We start from the raw sequence: 10,573 nt of genomic DNA, 5'->3' as shown, positions 1-10,573 counted from the left end.
AGAATTTCCAGCCGCCGCGGCCGGGATCGAACCTGCGTCTTTCGTGTCAGCAGCCGAGCACCATAACCACTGAGCCACCGCGGCGGCAAAAAAAAATACTGTCAGTAATAGTGGTAGTAATAGTGACGGTAATAATCGTGGCAGTAATGGTGGTAGTGACGGTAATAATAGTGACAGTGATATTGGTAGTAAGTGATAGTGACGTCAACCAATCGTGTGATAGGACCTAACTGGTCACGTGAGAGGAACATATCTAAAGATGTTGTCGACAAGTTTAGGACGTCACAAAATAAAAACATGTCTAGAAAAAAGTTGCGTCGCTCTTTCTCGTAACCATTTTTAATGCTTTCGCAGTAAAAATTGTTGTCAATTTGCATAGTTAGCGAGTTATAGATGCGTTAGCACTCCCGTTTTCACTTCGGTTCAGGTGTTCATGGATGGGAGTTGCTTTGGATAGCGATAACGGGTTAATGCCTGTAGTGTTTGTAATCGGCATCTAGCCGAATGTTAGCACTCTGTTGGCCACTATGAGAGAATAAAACATGGCGGCTTAAGTAACAGGCTCGCTTTATCAGTCTCGCCCAATCTAATCAATCGGGCCCCATCACAGTCTCCGGGAACACTAAGATGGTGTCAGAAGTGCTCCTTTATCTCATGTGAGTACCACTACATCAAGAGTCAATCCGTCCAATCACCCGTCAGCAACAAGCGGCTACCGGCAATCGTAACCATGGCACATGTGCTCCCTGCTCTCCCGAGTTTTGACCTTCGCGCTACCGACGACAACAATATTGGTCACGAATGGACGAAGTGAATAGAAAGGTTCGAAAACTTTCTTTTAGCTTGCGATATCTCGGCAGATGCACGCAAGAAGGCGCTCCTCCTGCACTACGTCGGTGAAGAAGTGTACGACATATATCGCTCGCTCCCCGACAATGCTGCGCAAGGTGCAACGGCTACAAGCACGACCCAAACCACGCAGAGTACATCGACGCCGGAATACGATGCCGCTCGAGCGAAACTGAATGCATATTTTGCGCCGCAAGTGAACTCAACATTTGCTATCTACAAATTTTGTCAAGCTCAGCAAAACGTTGGTGAGTCACTGGACGCCTTCTACGCGCGCCTCCGGCAGCTTTCTCGCCACTGTAACTTCGAAAACGTCGACTCTGAAGTCAACAACCAAATCATCCTCGCCACAACGTCCTCTCGCCTCCGAAAGTGTGCCATGTTTCATTCCCTCACGTTACCGGACTTACTTAAGCAAGGAAGAATGCTCGAGGATGTCGAACGGTATGTGTCCGAAATCGAAAAGCACGTCGATAACAACGCGGCGGTGTTCACAGAGCACAAGGAAGGACAACACCATGGCCAACACCAAAGAAATGAACGACAGATGCCACGGCAGGCCTACACACCGCAACGACCTCGTGTCTCGTCAGCAGATTGTCGCAACTGTGGCGGCAAGTGGCCTCCCCAAGGTGGTCGATCCAGTTGTGCTGCATGGGGCAAGACTTGCAAGGCATGTAACAAGGTTGGTCATTTTGGACGGTTCTGTCGCTCAACCAGGAGACCAGTACATGCAGTGGACTATGACAATGACTAAAACACACAGTTAGCCTGCAGTAAGAAGAGTTCAAGTACTAGAGAGCCTGCAGCCACCTGTGACACCAGCCCAAGCAGCGACGAGTACGTTTTTGTTGCCATGACTTCCCCTCAAGCAAGTTCATCTCCAAGGGCTATTGTCACTTTCAACAGTGTGCCAGTCACTTTCATAATCGACACAGGTGCTACAGTGTCAATTGCTGGCGAAAATGACTTCAACAGCTGTCGCCTAAATGAATCTCCAAGAAACATCCATCAGTGTTCCCATACAAATCAACGTCTCCACTTCAACTTTTGGGCAAAGTCTCTGTTACAATGAGATACAAAGATAAGTGCATTGAAGACGACAGTTTTGTCATTCCAGGAAACTGTGCACCACTCTTAAGCTTCACAGCAGCAACCAACCTGGGGCTTGTCCAGATCACGTGCCAAGTTTCTGACAATCCAGGTGACAAGTAAATCGTGGAAGCATTCCTCAAATTCTTACCACGCACAATATCTGACTGGAACACTCTGCCTTCACATATCGCAACCACCACTGATCCTGATAAATATTTTAAACTTATATCTTCAATAACTACTGCTTAACTCTTCGCATACATTGTTATTTTATTTGTTCATGGCTTCCTTTTTTGCAGGGTTTGTTACTAAAAAGATTCATTGTATTAGTGTTCTTTTATATAATTTTAATAATGCAGTAATCTTCGTTCTTTGCCGCGCTGCCATTCTTTTGATTCTTTTGCTTACTTATTTCATCCAGTGTGTCTTATTTGTGCTTTTGTTGTTTGTTTTATATTTGTGGTTTTTTTTTATTCTGTTCAATTGCCTGTGCCCCCCCCCTATGTAATACCCTCTCGAGGGCCTTTAGGGGTATTTTGTATAAATAAATAAATAAATTGCTTAGTGGAGTTGGAAAACTCAAAAACCAGCACATCCACCTTTTTGTTAACGACACAGTCCCACATGTTGCACAACCACACAGGTGTATTCCGTTTACCTTACGTGATGTCACAGAAAAAGAACTTAAACGCCTCCTGACAGAAGACATCATAGAGCCAGCCATCGGACCTACACCATGGGTGTCCCCTGTGGTTATTGTGCCGAAACCACATCAGCCTGATGAAATTCGAATCTGCATTGACATGCGTGTTGTGAACAGTGCCATTCAACGTGAACTACATTTGTGTCCAACAGTGGATGACATTGTTGCCTTGAATAGAGCAACAGTATTCTCCAACCTTGACCTGAAGAATGGATATCATCAGTTGGAACTTGAGACTTCTTCAAGGCAGCTGACAACTTTCTCAACACATGTTGGCTTGTTTCGCTACAAACTTCTCAACTTTGGCATCAGCAGTGCGGCTGAAATCTTTCAAAACACCATCCGCCAAGTGCTCAATGGCATCCCCAATGGCCTGAATGTTAGTGATGACATCCTTGTTTTTGGACAAACAAAACCAGAGCATGACGCCTCACTGAAAGCAGTTCTGCAGCGACTCCAAGAAGCTGGACTGACAGTAAAGGAAAAAAAGTCACTTTCATCAACGAGAACTGAACTTCTTTGGACTTTCTCAGCTGATGGCGTTCGTCCTGATCCCTTTTATTGTAAACTCTCAAGAAATGAAATAAAATAAACAGAAAATTGGAGAGGAAGCGCGCACCCAACCAGAGGTTATCGCAGGCGATCCAATTAAACACAAAAGAAAAGGGGCCAACGCCCAAAAGAAAATTTAAGAAAAACCAATTACAAGAGAGGAAAAAAAGGCACAAATGGTGGTCGGGGAAAAGTGATTTTTAAGACAAGGCGCCCCTGAAGGATTACGAAGGACGAAGTGAACATGAAATAGGGATGGGTCCAGCGTGCCTAGTTTCTTCTGACAGGCTCGCAGGCGGCCAGGAGGTGGGAAGGTGCGGGGATCTGTAAGAAGGAAGAAGAGACAGGAAAAGAAAGCGGGGAGAAAAAACAAAAAAAAAACGAACAAACAGGAGATACTGGGCTTAAGAAAGCAGAAGGGGTACATGAAAAAAGGGGAAATAGAAAAGAGGATCAAGTAAATGACAAAAGGCGGGTAAAAAAAAACAAAGAAATAGAACGAGCGAAATTTATAAAAAAACATTTAAAACATGAAAAATATAACAGGTAGAGGAAGGAAAAGGAATGGCAACAAAAAAATTAAAAAACGTGAAAAAAAAAACGAAAAGCAAACAGAACAAAGACTGCGTGTGAACGCAAAGCCAGCAGATATCATGGTCCACATACCGTCCACATGTCCGTGAGGCAGGGGCAGGGCCACAGCCCACCAATATTGGCCATATGGTGCCCCCGACCACATGAGACATGGGGAGGCGCAGAAATGGCAAGGAGGTCTACGAGCCATCCGGGCGGGAATAAAGACGAGAGACAGGTGAAAGCAGCCTTCCTACAAGTCAAAACACCAGAGTCACCGCAAGAAGTGAAGAGCCTGCTAGGCATGGTCAACTATTCAGGCAGATTCCTGAGAAATCTAGCCAATCTCACACAGCCATTACGTGAACTGATATTGAAGAATGTTGCACGTGAGTGGACAGAACGACAGCAGAATGCTTTTGAGAGCTTAAAGCAAGCCATGTCAGATGCATCCACCCTTGCTTACTTTCAGCCATCCAAGCCGACAGAACTGGTAGTAGATGCAAGTCCACATGGACTGGGTGCTATCCTCACACAACGTGCCGGTGAACACATTGCAGTAATATCCTATGCAAGTAGAGCGCTCGCACCTGTTGAAAGCGGCTACTCCCAAATAGAACGTGAAATGCTCGCAGCTGTATGGGCAATGGAACACTTTCGCCTTCATCTTTGTGGAATTCACTTTCTTTTGCTGACTGATCACAAGCCTTCAGTGAGCATACTGGGAAACCCAAGATCACCATCTGCCCGCATTGAGCGCCTCGCTCTACGCGTTCAACAGTACAAGTTTGATGTGCAGAACACCGCAGGAAGTAGCAACCCTTCCGATTACCTTTCCAGGCATCCGGTTCCTGAGATGAAAATGCATGCCCGCATCGACAAAGTACCCGAGTATGTTAACTTCATCCAGTGCACAGCATCCCAAATGCCTTCTCAGTTCAAGAAGTGGCTGAAGCAACTAAAGCAGACCAGTAGCTACAATTACTTGTCAGTGCTATCCAGCACCCGACACCTAGCAGCTGGGTCTCAGTTGAACTGAAGCCATTTGCATCCATAAAGAATGAACTAACAACAACACCTGAGGGTATCGTCCTTCGAGGAACGCGCCTAGTTCTTCCCACTAGCCTGCAGAAGCAAGAGTGCTGCTCGCCCACAAAGGTCATCAAGGGATCGTCAAAACAAAACAAATGCTGAGAGAAAAAGTTTGCTTTCCAGGCATGGATAAACGAGTGCACACTTTGATTAAAAGCTGCCTACCATGTCAAGCAGTCATTCCTCAAGCAAAGCAAGAACCATTTGCCATCACTGAACCACCCAATGATCCCTGGGAGGAAGTTTCGGTTGACTTTTGTGGTCCGTTCCCAGATGGAAAGTACGCTATGGTGGTAATAGATGACTTCTCGCGATACCCAGTAGTACAAATCACACATTCCACAAGTGCGAACAATGTGCTCCCCTTGCTGCGACGAGTGTTTTGCCAGTTTGGAATCCCTGCACAGGTAAAAACTGACAATGGACCACCATTCCAAGGCAGAGAGTTTGCTGCGCTCTCGAAAGAGTTAGGATTTCGATATCATCGGATCACACCTTTGTGGCCTCAAGCTAACGGTGAAGATGAACGGTTCATGAGAACATTGAAAAAGCCTGTTCACACAAGTCAGCTAGAGAGCATAGATTGGAAAGTAGAGCTTGACACTTTCCTGATGTCATATAGATCTTCCAAACACCTTACAACAGGAAGATCACCATATGAACTGCTGTTTGGCAGACCAATGAGGAATCTTCTGCCGTGCTACACTGAAGCTCCTTCGCACAATAAAGATTTAACAAGGTTGAAAACAACCTTGCTCGAGAAAAAGGCATACAACAAACATCATGCTGACGCACGAAGACATACTCAACCACATCGCTTCTGTATCGGCCAACGAGTCTTGTGCAAGCAAGAGAGACGCGACAAGTTCACTCCATACTATGATCCAGACCCTTATACCATTGTAAGCATTCATGGATCACAAATCAAGGCATCGAGAGGAAACAGAGTAATAACGCGCGACTCAAGTTTTTTCAAAGATGTCTCCGGCCTCAAACAAGCATCAGCCACAACACTGCTACACTGCGATGACATCATATATCCACCACCTGTAGTGAACCAGCCTGCACCTCCTATATTGCACCCGCCTACACCACCTGCATTGCACCAGAGTTCTCCAACACGGCGCTATCCACAGAGAAACAGAAGACCTCCACGTCATCTCTGACTTTGAGACCTGACTTTGTGACTGTTTGCCAGTGAGAGACCTCTCTACAGTAAACTGTGACAGTGTGTGCGCATCCATTTAACTTTCCCCAAGGAAGGTAGCGTAGTGTTTGTAATCGGCATCTAGCCGAATGTTGTTAGCACTCTGTTGGCCACTATGAGAGAATAAAACATGGCGGCTTAAGTAACAGGCTCGCTTTATCAGTCTCGCCCAATCTAATCAATCGGGCCCCATCACAGTCTCCGGGAACACTAAGATGCCCACATGTGCTAAATTGGTCACTCTCCCCTTTACATTCATAGATCCCTGGGAGTCCACATACCACTCCTGGCGCAATGGTTAAGCGATGCGCCACTGCCCTTCTATGGCAGGTGTTGCCTTTGGTTGGATTAGGGTTGGGTTGAGACCCAGGTTCTCTCCCAATTGACTGAACTGCCACGGTGGGCAGGGCCACAAAGGAGGTTGTGGCAGGCTGCACAAACAAACAAACAAACAAACTAGACAGACGTAAACAAACTGCGGCGAAATGCGGAGAAGTGCTAACGCACTAAAAGTGGTGGGGTCAGTGTTTTATTCCTTGATAAAAATTTTGATTACATACTGTATATTGTAAGCGGACAATATAAAAAAATCTTATTTTCAGCTGAAGTTCGTCCCTGCGGACTATACGCTGGATGCGGACTATAGTCTAGAAATACTACTGTACACTATTAAAACAGCTTCGGAGAGAGAGACAGAAAAAAAGGGCACGCTACCTGGAGAATGTAAAAGCTTTTAGAACAATGCGACAACTGGGGCTAGTTGGTATTCCATAGCTGTAGTACAAATGCGCTGAGTATTAGCAGTGTTTGCGTACATATGTAAAGCAACAAAGATCAATAAATGAATGAATGAATGAATGAATGAATGAATGAATGAAAATCACATCATGAGTCAAGACTTCTCATATTGTGATTGTAATACTCAGCGCCAAAAATATACATCCCTTTAGCCCTACATTTAGCCCCGGCTTTAGCCCTGCATTGCGGATCTTCTTGCATATTCAGAGACCCTGATCTCACTAAGGCGGTAGGAACTTAGTGGACGATAGGTTTCTGTCCGAGACTCGCCTCTCTGTGCCACGGCGGGGAAGCACGTGTCCGATGTTTCAAGCAAGACGCGGCAGTGAGCATTCCGTAGATATCGCATGCGTATCACCTCGGACGACTATAATCTCAGTTTCTCTCTTTTAGGCGCCATTGTATGTGATGTCTTAGCGGTGATACGGACCGCAACGACTACTTACCATAAGTGATTGCGATCAGTCAGAAATGTCCGCCACGCCCGAGTAGATATTTTTATCTGGTTGCGGTGGAAAGGAAGCGATTGCAACTCGCTGTTTTTCGGGTGGCGAGTAGCACGTATCTGTTTCTGCAATCTGTGCTAATTTTGCTAACCAGCGGAAACGAGGTGGACCCCAAACGGCAGAGCAGAAAGAGTGAGCCGTGTCTCCGCGAAGCATTCGGTGTGCGATCAGTGTGCTCTCGGCCGTGACTTCACTGTCGTCGAGAAAAAGGGCACACATGTTCGCATCGGGCGATGCAAGCTGCCGGTGACGAACGCACAGAAAAATGCGGGGATGACTCTAATCAGGGCGTTACGTACATGACGGATGATCATGCAAGACGGAAGCGGATTTCAAGACTCACTCCCTTCCACGCTGCACCAAAAGCAGCCACAGCAGGACTCGGAGACTAGTCAGTCGGTGTCGTCCAGTGGCAACGATGCAAATCTTCAGTGCCAAAGCACAGAAACGTATTTCGCAAGCAGCTACCAGCCCCACCTGATGCACGGTTCTTCGGGCCGACTCCAGAGCGATGGCGAGTTCGCATGGAAGCACCAAGGCTTCGAAAGCTGGTCGAGTGGCAGTCAGGACACAGACCTCTTCAGAAATGAGCTAGCCCTCGGTCAACTGCTGCGAGACAACTCTGCGCACTCTGACCAACCTTGCGAAGAAGCATCGAAAGAAACTTGGCAATGTTAGTGATCTTTCTGAAAGCAACAGTGACGAATACCGAGGTCAAAATGCCGGAGCCAAGACAGCCGGAAACGGGTCGCAAGATGGAAGCTCTCCCAGGGACCAGACTTTCGAATGGGTGTCCGAGTCATCCACGTCGCCGGCAGCACAGATTTCCCGAGACAACGACGTGCTTGGAATCTTCGAAAGAACTTCGTCAGAGGTGGACGCTGTGAGATCGCCTGATGAAAGTGTCCCCGATAAGTTCGTCGAATCCGTTTCGCCGACGCAGGTGGCTGGACCTACCTTTCCTCGCCGCGTCAGTCAGTCGGGTTCAGACTGTGGTGCTGTGAACGAACTGGCTTACCCGACGTTCCACGTTCCGAGATAACGTCAGCAGTCAATAGTGCCTGAGCCTTGTGATGTTGTCCACGGAAGCATAGTGCCCGGCACAAGTTCCAGCAGTGCAACCATAGGGATCTCGCCAGACGTCCCCACAAGCGCAGCTTGATGGGACAGGGCAGATGCAGACGTACTCGTGCTGCAGAGTCAAGACAGAAATGTTTCGCATAGCTAATCGTCCGATATAATCCAGAGGTCGCCATTAAGCACAGCCCGACCTTCAGAAAGCGCTCCAACTCCGCAACTACACAGTGCGCAGTACGGCAGTGCGTTCCATACATCACAACACCCACAAGGTGAGCAAAAGGTGCTTCAAACCCAAGCAGCATCGTATTTCGCTCAAGGACTAGGGACGCTCCTGGGCTATCAGCGTGCGCAGGTGCGACGTGAATCATGGGGCCATTATGATGCTGAGAAGAAAAGTGAATTCTCGTCATCTTCTTTCCCGGTGCTGAAAGGACTGCTGCAGCGGCCACCTGTGATCGAAAGCCAAACAAGGGTGGATGTAGTCGCGATTCATTCAACTCTACATAACCCGCTCCTTCAGCCGCAACTTTTAGCACATTCGTCACAGCAGGGAACGTGTACATTGAAGCGAACAGTATCCATACCGTCCTCGTTAAACCAACGCGGCTCATTTCAGCTGAATGATAGTGTTACACAAAAAATGGCGCCAGAGAAAGCCTGGAGCTGCCGGAAAACTGAGCAGGAACTGGATTGCTTCAGCGCCCGCGTGCCGTCAGTCGCGAGCGAGCGTCTCATTTCGCAATATCGAAGCGCCAACAGTGTCAGCATCAACCCATGTCTACTCGCATCAGGATCCGGTGTGTGTGCCTGCCCAGTCGTGGACTACGAGCCAACCGCAAGGAAGTTCTTCGTCTCCGGTGGTTTATGCTGAACACCAGCCGGTGGGACTGCCAGAGGAAAGGGCTGATCGGCAACGCCAAAGGAGTACAAAGTACAAAGGAGTAAAGAAGAAACTAGCTCCACAGCCAGAATCACAGGATGTGCTCTGGAACCAAATGCCATACCATTCGCAAATGTTTCCTGAAAATCCGAATTTCAGGCAAGTCCAAGGATTTCCTCAGGGTCCACATATACATTACCGATCACCCCCTCTCCTTTCGCAAGGTATGAACTTGCGGTTTGATCTGTGGATGCAGCCTGGGCCGGATAGAAATGGAGCTGCAAGACTGGTGTCTCCAACTGCACCCGCTTGCGCAGCAGAATGCAAACTTTCCACTTGCAGTTGCACCACTCAGTGTTGCTTCGCCGTCGAGAAACTTGACGCGTGCAGAACCGTTGTACATGCAGGAAACAAACTATGCTCAACAGGAGTTAGCAGGACGTGAATCTGTCCTTCTGGAACAGTTGCAAGCGGTAGGCATGCACCAAGGAAGATCAGAACAGCTGCCCGCAGCAAGTCCTGACCAGCGACAGAATTCTCTACCTCTCCTAAATGCTCCGTCCAAAGTAGAGTCTCAGTTCCCACCGCAAGCGACTAATGCTTTATGTCCGAGCATGGCTCTTGCGAGATTATAAGAATCGCCGCTAGAAACCCCCGCACTTGTTCCAGAGACTGGCACCTACGTAAGCGCATTTCTTGATGACGTCCGAGATTTTACTAATGAATTGCAAAAAACCATTATTGAGCAGACGGTGGCCTCGGTAAATCCACAAAGAACTGTTACAGATCAGTCAGCGGCGATGCATGAAAGGCCGCTAGTCGCATCAGACCATGAAGTCACAACTTCAGCAGTTGTCCAAGGAACCGGAAGTGTGGCCTCGAGCTCTAACTCGAGATATGGGTTCCCAGCGCACGTATATCCGATGCAAAGTGTACAGTACTGGCAAGTTCAGCAGGCACCGGACGCAAGACAAGTGCAAGGTTCCGCGTCCACGGCGCCGGAGTATCTGCAAACTTTGTCAAGGAAGCGGACACCGCCATTGTCACCCCAGCGGCCGCCGAATCCAGAGGAACGACTGGAACCACCGGAAAAAAGGTGCCAGGCTTTGCTGTTTGATCCGGCGGCAGGCCAGCGTCGTCGGTTGCATCCTAGGTTACCTTCTAAAGGAAAACAGCGTCAGTTCAGCGAGACACTGCCCACTTCGGCACGGCAAACATCAACTCAAGCTACGGAGCAA

At 48.0% G+C, this 10,573-nt stretch overlaps 1 pseudogene; it reads left to right on the top strand.

Annotated features, from left to right (window-relative positions):
* The first annotated feature begins 661 nt into the window (after nucleotides 1–661).
* LOC149369792 (uncharacterized) lies at nucleotides 662–1,606 on the top strand (annotated as a pseudogene).
* The last annotated feature ends 8,967 nt before the right edge of the window (nucleotides 1,607–10,573 follow it).

Source organism: Amblyomma mixtum, chromosome 1, assembly GCF_055824585.1.
Source record: "Amblyomma mixtum isolate Tamu chromosome 1, ASM5582458v1, whole genome shotgun sequence".
Taxonomy (NCBI): domain Eukaryota; kingdom Metazoa; phylum Arthropoda; class Arachnida; order Ixodida; family Ixodidae; genus Amblyomma; species Amblyomma mixtum.
Note: the sequence above shows the minus strand (reverse complement) of the source record. Positions and strands in the feature narration are given on the sequence as shown.